Below are 15,352 nucleotides of genomic sequence, written 5' to 3' on the forward strand. Positions count from 1 at the left end.
GAAGCCGGTGGAACAAGAGGTCACACATTTGATCGAAAATCTACGTGAACTCCTGCACTTCTCCAGGGATCAGCGCACATACACGTTTTCAGCACTCAACCAGATATCATCCAGGGTGCAAATAACGCCACTAATACCATCAGTTGAAGAAGTCTCCCTAGTGCCTGGGCATTCGATCGACAACATCTCTTTTGGAGAAGAAGATCGCATGACGGATGAAGGACACAACCGAGCATTGTATGTCAATGGTTTCATCAAAGGCACCAAATTTAGAAGAGCTCTTGTTGACACCGGTGATTCTACCAACATTGTCACTATGAGGACTCCCAGGATGGCCAGGTTCCCACAAGGTAAAATCGTTCGTTATCCCATCCTAATGACAGGATTTGAAGGAAGTCAAAGCCATACATATGGATATGCATACATAGATTTGAGGGTGGGGCCGATTCGATCGAAAGCGAAGTTTCATGTGATCGAACAAGAACCTTACTACCATATAATACTGGGACGCCCATGGCTCCATGATAACAAGGTGGTTCCTTCAACATACCATCAATGGATGAAGGCCCTGCTCGACAACAATATCATTCACATTCCGGCTTCATCATCTCCTTATGCTCCCGTCTATGATACTGAGTTCGCTGAATCTCAAAAAGGCGTCCCGGAACCTCCAAGAAGGATTCACAGTACTCCACTTCCAAGCTGGAAGACTATCGAGAAGGATGATAACGACCCGTCATCCTCAGCTGCTAAAATGATCAAGTCACCTACTACACCGACTAAACGCCATAATGATCAAGTCTCAACTCCAGGGACAAACTTCACGATCGATCGAGACGTAGAAGGGAGAGTCATTTATCGCCGACGGAAAGATTAGCAATTAATCGGGGAGAACGATGAAAAGTCTCCCCACCATGAAGAATCGTGTCAGAGTGAGCAATCACTTGAAGAAGAAGTCCAAGATGCCCCACGACAACTACAGGACGGCACTGACTCTACCACTGATGATATTGAAACAATCAACATTGGGACTGAAGACGATCCAAGGCCAATCCTGATCAGTTAAGCGCTATCACCAGAGGAGCGGACCGAGCTGGTAAAATTATTGAATGAATATCAAGATGTCTTCGGCTGAACGTACGAAGAAATGCCGGGTCTGGATGACAAACTCGTCACCCATCACCTGCACATCATCCCTGGTTCCAAAGCTGTCAAACAACCGCCCAGACAATTTAGACACGAAGTCGAGAGCAAATCAAGTTCGAAATCCAGAAACTATTGGCAGCAGGGTTCATCAAACCTATTCTTCATTCAACGTGGCTAGCAAATGTGGTACCTGTTAAGAAGAAAAATGGTCAAATCAGATGTTGTGTCGACTTCAGGAACTTGAATAAATGTTGTCCAAAGGATGATTTTCCTCTACCCAACATTGACATGCTCGTCGATGCAACCAGTGGTCACGGTATGTTCTCATTCATGGACGACTACAGTGGGTACAACCAGATCAAGATGTATGAACATGATACCAACAAGACTGCGTTCCGTACTCCCATTGGGAATTTTCACTACATTGTGATGCCCTTTGGATTAAATAATGTTGGTGCCATCTATCAACGAGCCATGACTGCCATATTCCACGACATGATGCACAAGCAAGTAGAAGACTATGTTGATGATGTGGTGGTAAAATCGAAGACTCGAGCTTCTCATCTCGAAGTTCTAAGGCAGGTGTTTGAAAGGTGCAGAGAATACAAATTAAAAATGAATCCTTTAAAGTGCCCATTCAGAGTTTCTTCCGGAAAATTCTTAGGATTCCTGGTCACGGCTGAAGGGATCAAAGTAGACCCCGACAACGCAAAAGCTATTACCACCATGCCTCCTCCACTTACCGTGAAGGAACTACAGAGCTTTATAATTCAACGCTTCATTCCTGGATTAGCTCAACTCATTGCTTCGTTCACACCTCTGCTGAAGAAAGGAGCAAGCTTCACCTGGACAGCTATTCAACAAGAAGCTTTCCATAAAATACAACAGATATTATTGTCACCGGCCGTCATGAGATCTCCAGTGCAGGGACGAGCTCTGATTCTATACACAGCCTCTAGTGACGTCGCCATCGGCGCACTCCTCGTCCAGGAAGACGACGAAGGCGTCGAACGACTGATTTACTACTTCAGCCGCACAATGAGAGATGATCATCTCCGATATCCAAAGGCCGAAAGGGCATGCCTGGCATTGGTACATGCGATCCAGAATTTCAGACATTACTTACCATCTAACAGGGTCGTACTCATCTCCAAAGCTGATCCCATAAAATTCTTGCTATCAAAGCCAGCCTTGATAGGGAGACCAGCGAAGTGGCTACTCCAGATGTCAGAATTTGACATAGCTTGCACGCCACCTAAAGCCATCAAAGGTCAAGGTCAAGAAGTAGCAGACTTGCTCGCTGCTTTTCCAGGGGAGGACACAACAACAATACATGAATAAGTTCCCGGCGAATTCCCAGACATCTTGGTCATCAAGGAAGAAACATGGCTTCTATACTTTGATGGGTCTGCCACCCCTAGTAGTGACACCGGAGGAGCGGGCGTAGTGCTGGTGTCTCCATCCGGTGAAGTTTTCTCACATTCGTTCAAGTTGGATTTTCACTGCACCAACAACTCAGCGGAATATGAAGCCTTCCTATTAGGATTATCTTTGGCCAAGCAAGCAGGAGCAACACACCCCGAGATAAGGGGAGATTCAAAATTATTGTTCAACCAGATGAATGGAACATATTCTCTCAAAGAAATCACACTTGCTCCATTCAGAACCGAAGCTCAGCGACTGTTGACCTATTTTGCTAACGCAACGATAGTCCATACTGGACGGATTAACAATAGGCATGCTGATTTCCTAGCAACTCTCGCCTCCAAGCTGCAATTCGAAGGAGTACAGAAAACGATCACTGTACGGAGGCATACAGTATCTTCGAATTGGCTCACTCAGATCGAAGACATTCCAGCGAGCGATTGGCGAACACCCATCATTCATGAATTGAGCAGCTCTATTTCAGAAGGCCAAGTCAGCCTCAAGGAATTGAAGAACTACTTCTTACTTCATGGAGGGATGTACTATCGAAAGCCTGATGGATCTCTATCACGATATCTTGGGAGCGATGAAGCGGAAGAACAGCTCAAGTGCATACATGAGGAAGTCTGTGGGAAAACGTTAGTGGTAACGCTTTACAGAAAGCTTCAAAGAATGGGGTACTACTGGCCATCCATGGAGATTCAGTCAAGAGCTTTACAAGGAGCTTGTCCTGATTGCCAAACACCTCCTCATCACTTGGAGGTTTTGACGGTCCACCACACTGGGGACTGAAGGGAACCTTACATCAAATACCTCCGGGACAACGAACTACCACTGGAAAAGAAGCAAGCAGTCAAACTCATTCAGAAAGCTAAGAGATTCGTCTATCTCGATGGGATCTTATGCCGCAAAAGCTTTGGTGGAAATTTACTGAGGTGCTTAGCCGAACATGAAATCCCTACAATCCTGAAGGAAGTACATGATGGAGAACATCAAGGAAAGAGGAAACTAATTCTTCAAATTCATGAGAAATATTATTGGCCAACCATGGAAGATAATGCAGCCGCACACGTTCAGAGGTGTCACCAATGCCAAACCCATGGTAATCTCATCCACACTCCTTGTCTCCCGTTGAATTCTGTGAATAGTCCGTGGCCTTTCTACAACTTGGGACTAGATATCATTGGGAAGATCAATCCAGCATCTTCAAAACAACATGAATACATCATCACTGCGACATAGTACTTCACCAAGTGGGTCGAATCTATTCCTCTTCGAAGCACCACTGGAGTTACGATTTCCGCCTTCATCAAAGAGAACATAATATGCAGATTCGGAGTTCCTAAGGATATCATCACAGATAACGAAACTCCTTCCGCCAATCAATATGTTGAGAAGCTGCTCAATAAATATGGGATCAAACAAATCTTCTCCACGCCTTACTATCCACAAGGAAATGGTCAAGCAGAAAGTACCAACAAGACTTTGGTCAGGATTATCAGTCGGATGATTCATGACAATCCTCGATCATGGCATGAGCAATTACCCATGGCTCTATGGGCTTACAGAACTGCACCAAGGAGCTCGATCGGTACTTCTCCATATTCCCTTGTCTATGGAGCCGACGCCATACTTCCAGCAGAAATCAAAGTTCCCTCATCCAGGATTGCAGCGTCCAGTGGTGTACAATGGGATGAGGCTGAAATCTCTAGATCAAGAATCGCTGAGCTAGATATGCTGGAATCAAGGAGAACCAAGGTGGAAAAATATGTGGAAGCCTACAAACAGAGGATCTCCAGAGCCTACAACAAAATGGTAAGACCTCGAACATTTCAAGTAGGAGATTTGGTATTAAAGACGGCAAAGCACATTCAACAAGACATGTCCGCTCCTAAATGGGAAGGGCCATATGTTGTTATCAAAGCAGTGTCTAGCGGATACTACAAAATTTTAGCAATCAGTGGAGGAAAGGAAGAAAACATCATCAATGGCAAATGGCTCAAAGCTTATTATGCCTGATCCATGAAACAAACTACCTCTTTATCATTTCAAGCATTTTCAAAAATGTAATTTCATTCCTCCAAAGAGCATGCAAATGCTCCTTTGTTCATTAAACATTTCAAAAATGAGTAAAATTCGTTCATACCATGATCAACTGTTTCACCTAACTAGAAACTCAGATTTACTCAAAAAACAACAACCACAAATGCTCACTCAGAACAAACCATCCAGCAACGGATAATCCCTGTAAGAAGCCTCGTCAAGCTTCTTATGAAAAATCTTGGTCTTTGCCTTCAAGTCTTCGACTGCTTTCTCAAACCTTGCCGACTCCAGAGCCAGTATCCTCTCCTCATCCAGTAAAGCTGCATTCATGGAAATTGCATCAGCAGCCTCTGTCGCCTTATGAACCTTGATTATCTCAAGACGACGACGGAGCCAGCTTACATTGAATCGCAATATCTCACAATTCGAGATCATTTCATCCCATTGGTGCAGTTCATGGTTTTTGACGTCTCGCAAGTGCATCTGATTCATTTCCTCGATGATCGGCAATAACCCCGCTACCGTGGTTAAAAGGGTTGGAAGAAAACCTTTCCACACTTCTGTGCAATGTGACCATACTTCTTCCAGATCTTGGTGTACAGAGACGCATGACATTTGGGAACACGAATCCGCCGACCATTTCATTGTCTGGGAAGGTATTAATCAATGGGGCTTCGAATAAAAGTCCAGCGGTTGGGTATTCACGAGCATGGACACCGTCTCCGGTCTCCACGGATCCTACAGAATCTTCACATGCCTGGTTACTGCTTTCCTCAACCTCAACCACGGTCACGGACTTTCCACTCTTTCTTCGTCTAGCATCGACGACACGGACATCCGCCTACGATGAAACGAAGGAGTGTTAATCCCGGGACTCAGTACAATCTCAAGAGTCATAGGTTTACTTACAGACGATCCAGCTTCACACGAGCCGATCCATACCGGGCAGGAGCTCTAACAGTCCGCTTAGGCCTTGCATTATGAGGAGTAGCATTCTTCTTACAGTCCTACGACAATCATTCTCTTGTGATCAACAATCTCGATTGAACAGAAGACAAGAAAGGAGAAGAAGAAGAAGTGTACAACTTACTGAGATAGACGTTGCTATTTCACGCTTCGACTGAAGATCATCTTGAGAAGAAATGCTATTGCTCGACATGACGGCAAGAGGGTAGGATCAAAACTTCTCTGCACGATGAAACTGACTCAGGAATGGAAGAAATATTTGCGTGGATCATAGATTTGGAGTCTTGAAGATATATATATCAGGCGATAGTCATATAGTCAACTCAGTTACGAGTTTCACTGAAACCCTAGGCTTCAAAGATCGATACCGAAGACGCGGAGGAAAATAACACACTGGGGACTGAACATCACGGGTCAAAGGATAGGCCACGCGGCCTTGTACACGTCATGAATTCTCAGCCGGTGTTATGTTACTTCTCATGAAAATCGACAAGTCATGATGAATTTGGATATATGGACATTGGTCCATGTCATGGATTAGAAGAAATCGACGTTAACAAAATGTTCATCATTCAGAAGAAAAGTCTAATTGAAGTAAAGTCGTTTAAACAGTCAAAAGAAAGATATCCACTATGAAGACTAAAAAGGGAATGCTCTACATCTACAAGAAGATGGAAGTAAAACTACTCGTCGGACTCATCCGAATTGTCAGCTTCATCGTCACTGTCCTTCTCGGAATCATCTTCTTCAGAGTCACTGTCAGGATCATTGGTGAAGTCCGGTGGACGGAAGATAACATCATCATCTGAATCCGAATTATCTTCTGTGCAGCTTCAGCTTCAATTTTCTTCATCCTCCGATGCTCTCTTTCATATCGATCAGGCTTAATGTAACGCTCGGATGGTTCCCATGTGATCTCTCCTTCAGAAGCATCAGCATCAGAATCAGAAGGCACCCCATCCAAGAATTGACGCTTCTCCTCAACCCTCTGTCTCTTACGCCGGTGCGATCTTTTTCACGTTGACGGGCATCCTCCTTTTTGTCTTCAGCTCTTTTCTTTTCGAGTTCAGCAAAAGAGACTCTTCGCTCACCCAAAGGAACATTAGGCTTCGCCCCTTCCTGGGTAACCCTAGCCTTGATTTCGCTACAGGAGCGTCGGAATCCTCATCAGAAGAGCCAGAGGAAGAAGAGGAATACCAGTAATCGTAATTGCTGTTATTGTTGGTCGACATTTTCTGGAACCGGAAGATCAAAGATTACTACTATGTAAACAAACCAACATCAGCAAAAAATGGTAACTCTTAACTCTTACCTTTTATACTTCCACTAACAATAGTGATAGTAATGCTAGAGTTAACACCTCAAAATCGTTCGTCTCTTCGAAAACTGCAAAAAACGAACGAAACTTTATTAATTTCGAAACTGATTTTTCATAAAATCACGGACACAATTTTCATAATGTGAACATTCACACAACTGACCTATGAAGTTTATAACAATAAAATATTTCATCATAAAATATTGTCTATCTTCGAAGGTTCCTCAAAACCCACGTTTCTGATTTTTCGAAAAAACAGCAATTAATGCAATTGCTTACATAAATTCTCAAGGATTTTATCTAATGAAAACAAACTCATGCAAATAAAATATCATCATATTTTCACAATATATGTCACGGGCTGCATATATATATAACTATTTTTCCTTCGTATCGTCGTTATTTGTCTTTAAAACGAAGGTTTATTTCAAAAATATTGTGAAAGCTCACATCTCATACATATGATAAAGTTTTGTATTTACATGAAAGCTCATAAGCAAAATTTTATCACTGGACACAAGTTCATCATACATATTTTCCTTCGTGTCATCGTTATTTGTCTTTAAAACGAAGGATTATTCCGATTTCATGAAAATTCACTTCTTTTATGATAAAACCTTGGTACATGAAAGCTCATAAACTAAGTTTTATCACTGAACCTAGGTTCATATACTAAAAAAAAAATCTCTCCTAAATCAGGGATTATAGTTAGTTTCAAAACTAACGATCGAACGAACATACGTTTCAAAAACTAGGGTTTTTCATAAAACTCACACAATTGTATACACATGTATATGATTCAACATGAACACTTCATGAAATCATGTAAAAACATCAAAAAAAAAACGCTCACCTGGTCGGCGTCGGCCGGACGGTGGCGGCGACGGTCGGCGGCGATCGGCTCCGGCGGAAAACTTCCTTGCTCTGTGGTGAAGGTGATAGGTGCTGGTCGTGTGAGGAAAAAAAAAAAGGATTAATCCCTTTTATATCAATTTTATTTCCAAAACCTAATTTTCTAAGGATTTCCTTATTGGGCCCGACCCGCGAATCCTAACCGACCACGGACTCGTCGTCCAAACCAGCGGTTCAACACCAATTTATGCTCATCAAACGACGCTCCAATCATGACATTGAAGCCTTCATCAAGTCGTGGTTTCTCATGCTCTCAAATCCGGTAACGTCTCAACTTACGAAGTTCAATTACTGGTATTATTTTATGGGGAAAATCACCATTTAATGCTGACTGAGGAACAACTTTCCTCAGTAAGCAGGGGACTTAATGTAGATGGTGGATTTTCGACAAAGGCTAAATTCGTAAACTCATAATTATACGAAGCTCTGATTCAGCAATCAGACGTGAGTATCGAGACACGGTCTCTCATCGAATTCTCAACGGAGAGTACTTTCTCTCAGAGTACATGTAGATATGTAGTCTCACGACTGGACAACGCATATCTCATGAATACTGAATACTTTCAGTGATTATTTCTATATAGCATCACGAGATGGACGGCTCCTAGACAGCTTGCTTGCTAGTATAGAGCGATAACGTCTTCAGGAACAAAACAAAGTTTACCCTGACTATATAAAGGATATGACTTACCGACAAGCTCATATCGGGATAATTAATGCTCCTAGACAGCTTGCTCTGCTAGTATAGAGCCACAAAGTTAATTATTCCTAATTGCTCCTATTCCATGGTCGAATCCACGACTGGTCCCATGGAATGGCAATAAATTGTTCTGATTCTATGATCGAATCCACGACTTGATCTCATAGAATAGCAATAACTATATTATCATTACTCCGATTTCATGATCGAATCCACAACTGGTCTCATAAATGGTAATAGATAAATCTTAATTACTCTGATTCTATGGTCGAATCTACGATCCCATGGAATGGTAATGCTCACTTTATTATTCTGAATTCGTAGTCGAATCCTCAGCTGATCCTATGAATTAATAATAAACATCTTATTACTCAGTTTTGTGAATTATTCTCCACGAATTCCACAATTAGTAATAAATAATCAACAACCGGGCGTCTGAGCTACCTCTAAGTAAGCCCCGATTCAAATGGTGAAGGTGTATTCAACGATGATACACTAACAGTCACCGCACGAACGAGTATTTCAAAAATACAACGAAACGATGAACCTATGCAAAATAGAGAAGAAAATAATAAATAATTAAAAATATTGACCAGGGTGCTGGGAGCACGGACACACACCGACCGACCGTGTCGTGGTCAATCCCACGCCAGTTTTATATTTTTAATGCATTTTTATTATTTTCCATGATTTGATGAAAATTCTCTCATTTTATCAAATCTCCTTCGTCTCGAGGAAACTCCTCGGTTTCATGGTACTTCCATAAATCCATAAAAATAATATAAAATTAAGGAAAGGAGTGTGGGCGTGACCATTGGCCAACCGGCCATGCCTTGGTCCCAACCGGCCCCACACCCACGGTTCCTTATTATTATTATTATTATTATTATTTTCTCTAATTTCATGAAAAAACTCCTTGATTTCATGGTATTTTTGCACAAATCATCAAATAATAATAAAATAAAATAAATTATGAAAACTTGTGGGACCGGGCCTTGGCCGGCCGGCCATGCCCTAGCCGGTCCCACACGCCCCTTTGTTTTATTATTTTATTATTAGTTTTCCTTGAATTCATCAAATTCCTTGATTTCATGGTATTTCTCTCAAATTAGGAAAAATTCCCTCAAATCATCAAAATACCTAAAAATATAAAAAATTAGGAAAACTCGTGGGACCCCCTAGCCGGCCGGCCATGCCTTCCACGGTCCCACACGCCCTTGTTTTATTATTTTAATATTTTTTGCTTCCTTGAACTCATGAAAACTCCTTCAATTCATGGAAACTCCCTAAATTCATCAAATTTCTCAAAATTCATGAATTTTTCATAAAATCATCAAAATATTATAAAATTAAGGAAAAGGCACCACGGGACCGTGGTCACGACCGACGACCATGCCTTGACCACGGCGGTCCCACGCCTCCTCATTCCTTACTTTATAATTATTTTTCATCATCTCATGGTGTTTTCCTCAGTTTCGTTGAAACCCTAATTTTGGCATATTTTCTCGAATGGATGCTCAATTGCACGCCAGAAAATATCAAAATTCTCAGGACTGAGACGCGGACGCCTTGGGGACACGAGCACGCTATCTTGACCGATCAAGATTGGCTCTTTGGCTCACGGAAGCCGGTCCCATCAATTTTCACAGTTTTGACCTAATTTGCACAATTGCTCGTATTAGGTCCAAAACTCTCCCAAACACTTTGGATTTTCATGAAGTGATCGTCACGCGGTCACGAGACAACCCAGGGACGGTTTCATGACTCCATGGTCGGTCCCTCACCTCGTCATAATTAATTAGGTTTTCCCACCTCAGACGAGCATTTTCGAATAAATGATTAAACCAGCATTTAATCATTCTTTCACCAACAAATTGTCAACTCATGAGTTCTTCGTATTCGCTCATGTGAGCATATGGACACTACCTAGTTGATCCACGGTCCCATGTAGTCGCTCCCTCCTTCGTCCCATGGTTGAAATTCTGACGAACCATGAATTGATCGTCAATTGATCAAATTAGGGTTTCTGAATCCAAGGATCATCATTCCAGATCCTAACCTTAATAATTTTACGACGACCTCATGGTCATTAATTTTATTAATTATGCTTGGTTCAACGACCAGTATTCTAATTAATATTTTTGGTACGCTGTCAAGCAACAAATGTTCAGACGACCAAATATTCAACAATTCATCACATGAGCAACACTTGCTCAGATGATAAATATTTGTTCAAACCAAGGAATAGTGGTTAAACAATCAATATTCATCGATCCATCGATTGAGCAATACTTGCTCACTTCATCGTAAGAACTATACCTCTGTCTCATGACATGTTCAATTCACGAGTTTCAGAACATCATGTTCAACTCAACGACTACATGGACTCATCGTCCCATCAAACCACGAAGTCATCAATTGAATAACAAACTACGAGACGTCAATCGTGTCACTTGGGAGGATATCACTTAGGGTTTTGGTCTGGCGGTCTACGGCACGTGTGTTCAAACACACGATGGAATGTGAGCAAGTCGTGCAATCAGTTGAAGGAATTCACGAGGTAGTGGGTGGAAAATCGACCAAGTCTCCACACGTTGAGAAATTGGTTTCAAACACGATCTCCACTTCCCCACTCCTTGATTCCGTCAACTATCACACTTCATGGAATCATGGTGTCTACAATTCCAGCAATATAAATAAGTCTCTGAATCATGATTGAAACATCATCGGTATCATCAATCTCACGTCAAACTGATAACACGAGATCATCAACTCATCAATTGAGAAACTACTCTCAATTGAGAAATTTCAATCACTCAGAGCTTATCGTATTCGGAATTCACACATCCACAATCTTTGATTACCATTGATTCCACACATTTCTCAGCTTCCCTCCTACAGATCAACCCATCCTCTCTTGTGACCGAATTTACTCTGGAACGGTCATTGTCTTGATTTAGTCCGGAGTACTACAGATTGATCTCTCGAATATAAAACATCCCCTTTGAAGCGGTGCATCTGTGTGAGGTTTAACATTTTGCTCGGTTCGAGGAGTCTCCTCCATACGGCCGTCTCCTCAATCCTTTAAAATCCAGCAAATCGTTTTTCCCCATCTACACCTCCTCCAAAACCTGCACCTGCACCTCCACCATCAACACCACCACAAATTCTTTAATCAATCAACATATTTGTAGGCCAAGACTCAAGATAAGCAAACTAAAATCGAACCGGAATGAAAAGAATGCAACATTAATGGAAATAATGCAACATTTTCAAGTAAATAGTCGAACAAAGAAATTCCGACTATCATCTGAGAGTGATTTAAATGATTCTATGAAAAAATACACATTCAGTCGGGTATCTTCATTGATTAATATTTCATCTTCAGGACAAGGATTGAACTTCAAACAATCTTCTAAGAACAAAATCCACTAAAGATGAGCTCACATTAGTACGAAAATCAAACTAAATGAAATTCATATCAAATAAATGGGTAAAACAGAAAATGATTCACAGATTTCGAATCTGAAAACGGATATTCGATCAAGATAAGAGATTAAAAGATAGATCGAATTTCGTTCAAGAACCCTAAAAAAATTTCTTTGAAAATTTTCTCTGAAAAATAAAATTGAGGTGAGATTATAACAGATCTAACTCTGCTTATGATTTCAGTAACAGATTTGAACTGAAACCAAACTATTAAAATTTCTCAAATGATTTTGTAGAAAATAAAAATCGAAATCTAAGAATTAAATCAATCGATTGAACTGAAACGCTACCTGTTCATTTGATTTTCTAGGCGAATCTTCAGATTCAGTTTTTATTATTGATGATTATCACTCATTTTCTATTGATTTTCATTGAATCTCCGACAAACAAGAGATGCTGATGTCGATTTATGTTTAGATAATCAAGATCTTTGGTTGTAAAACTTAGATCTAGGTTTTGAAATCATTTTCTAAATAAATATTTCGCTTAGAAATCGTCTCTTCTCGTTGTGTTTCTTCATCTGAGAGAGAGCCAAAGAAAATGAGAGAGAGAAAGTAAAAAAGAAAATGAAACTGAAAAGATAATGTCTAGGTAGTTTTATTACATATTTATACTAAAGGGTAATTTTGGTATTACTAATTTCCCCCAAACCCCAAACTTTATTACCAAGCCCAGAATTCTAAAGTTCTGGGTCTAGAAATATCAACAAACTGAAAGTATGGAGTTGACAGTGAAGGATCCATTTAATGGGGCTTCTATATATTGAACCCATATAGTAGGGGGTTCTAGTATTTTTCACATTTGAATATCCATGTAAATTTTTTCAAACAAATTATAATATTTCCATTGGTTTTAGTAGAATAAGCCGCGATCAATATTTTATGTTGAATAGACACATGTTTACTAAGAATTTTTTATATTTTGTGTCTCTAGAAATCACTGATATTTTACAATTTTTCTTCTTCAATCTCTAGAAGTCACCATAAACTTCGAGAGAGTCTACCGAAATCTCTGGATTTGTATAGAATCTTCCTAGATCACTTATATTAACAACGGGCTAGTCAAATAAGATTTCAAATGACTTCCGGGGAGTTTCCAAATCTACTGTTATTCCATTGAGATTTTTGGAGAGTCTCCAAATGTCTCTTGTTATTGGATAGAGACTTTTTTAAGTCATTTAAATTCTCTGAAACTCCATGCTATTGAATTAGGATTTCATAAGAGTCACTCCAATACTCCTGTTATTCGAAAGAGAATTAGTCATGGACTTGTGTTTTTCAGAGATTCTGAGAGATTTTTTTTAAAAACCAGGCATGGTAGAAATCTCTCCCAAATATGTGATATTTTAAGAGACTTGAAAATTTGGGGAATTTTTGGTTTTGGGAGTGAACCAATTTTTTTCTACCTCCCTTTTTGGTTTTGGGAGGCTCCATGTGCCATTCTGTTTTCCATAATAACATTTCTGCATCCTTTTTTTATACTTTGGTTGAATCGTACTGCCAATGTTGCCGCCACAACTTTTACATATCAAGAGCTTGCGTATGCCACTGGACAAGAATTCTGTTACGTGAAAGTGAAAACGGTAGGTCAAGTACTGCAATTGTATGAGAACCTTCCCCCTCTTGCTGACGAGGCGAAAAAGTATTTGAAAATTATTTTATTTGAAAGATTATGAGATAATTGGTACTCAAGATTCCAAGTACGATATGCAAGATTAGTTATTGCGCATAAGTTAATTTTCGTTCCATATAATACTAAGATCTATGATATACATATCAATTATAAAAAATTTCATGCAGATCTTTTGTTTAGATTTTATTTTAGTTTCCTTTCATCCGTATGATTTTCCATTTATACACATGTATTATCTCAAAGTATAATATACTAATCAAATTTTCAGGGGATATTATACATTTTTTGTCTTTACAAATCACAAAGACTCTTTATAAACCTCATTATTTTGTCTCTACAAGTCAGAAAGACTCTCTAAAATACTCTTAGAGAATCACTAAAAGTCTCTAGATTTTCATAGAATCTCAGGGAGTCACTCAAATTACAAATCTACGAAAGTACATAAAAATCTTGTTTGACCACTCAAATTACCAATCTACAAAAGTCCATAGAAATCTTGTTTGACTACCCCTGAAAAAGTCTATCAAAATCTTTTCAATTCACGATCCGCAAAAAAAATTAAAAATTAGGTTTGGAAACCAGCTTAGCCGGATATGCAATTCTACACCCATGCTTTAAGATATATCCCCTACTTCACTTGTTATAGTGGCGTTTAACCCTTCAAACTCTATTTCCAAATCTTGCAAACTCAAACCTTCTGAGTCTTGATAACAACATTTTCAATGTATTTGAATTAACAAAACGGTCCGCGGGTTATAACCCCATAGGTGTCACCATCCTTTCACAAAAAACCCATCAAAACAAAAGTAACACAAAAACCCCATCAAAACAAAATTAACACAAAAACCCCAAATTTAAATGTTGGTTTCATCAAATTTTATTTTGGTTTCATCAAATTTTATGATGAAACCAAAATAAAATTTGATGAAACCAATATTTAAATTTGGGGTTTTTGTATCAATTTTTTAAAAATTGGGGTTTTTGTATCAATTTTGTTTACGATGGAGTTTTAATGGATCCCAACATTTGAGTGGGATTTTTGTACCACAAGTTTGGTCACCTTGGATTTTTATGACTAGTTTTGTTAATAAAATTTCGATAAGCCACATGTGCTTCCCGGACTCAAAATCTATTCTTAAATCCAAAATATGTCATGTGATCTAAAATCCACATTGCCCCATGAAAAGTATTTTGCGGCTCAAATTCGTGGAGTGATCCAATAATCTTATGACTTGGAATTTGTGTCATGAACAAAAATCCGCTCAACGATACTCTGCATCAAGTCCAAAATATGTAGGTTAAAATTTGCCAACACAACTCAAAATCTACCAAGTCCCCAAAATCCATAGTGGAGGACTAAAATTTACATTCTGACCCATAATCTTGAAGTACCACGTCTTAGCACATTTTAAAAATGTTTTAACACACTTTAAAACATATACATTCGAAACAAAATGTCTTACGGAGCTTGATCAGTTGAAGTGGTGTATCGATAAATCAGGGAGATTTTCTGTGAAGTCCAGCTATGCTAAGCTCGCTAAGGAACATGAGCTTCCTATTTTAAATCTTCGCATATGGTCGAAATCTTGGCCTCATCGTGTGGGTTTCTTTCTTTGGCTTGTTTACCATAAAAGCCTAGTAACTATGGATCTTCTTCGTACAAAGGGGAAGCTAATCGTCAATGGTTGTCTTTTCTGCTGCAAATCTGGAGAATCAGTTTC

The sequence above is a fragment of the Papaver somniferum genome, chromosome 9, assembly GCF_003573695.1.
Source record: "Papaver somniferum cultivar HN1 chromosome 9, ASM357369v1, whole genome shotgun sequence".
NCBI classification, from domain to species: domain Eukaryota; kingdom Viridiplantae; phylum Streptophyta; class Magnoliopsida; order Ranunculales; family Papaveraceae; genus Papaver; species Papaver somniferum.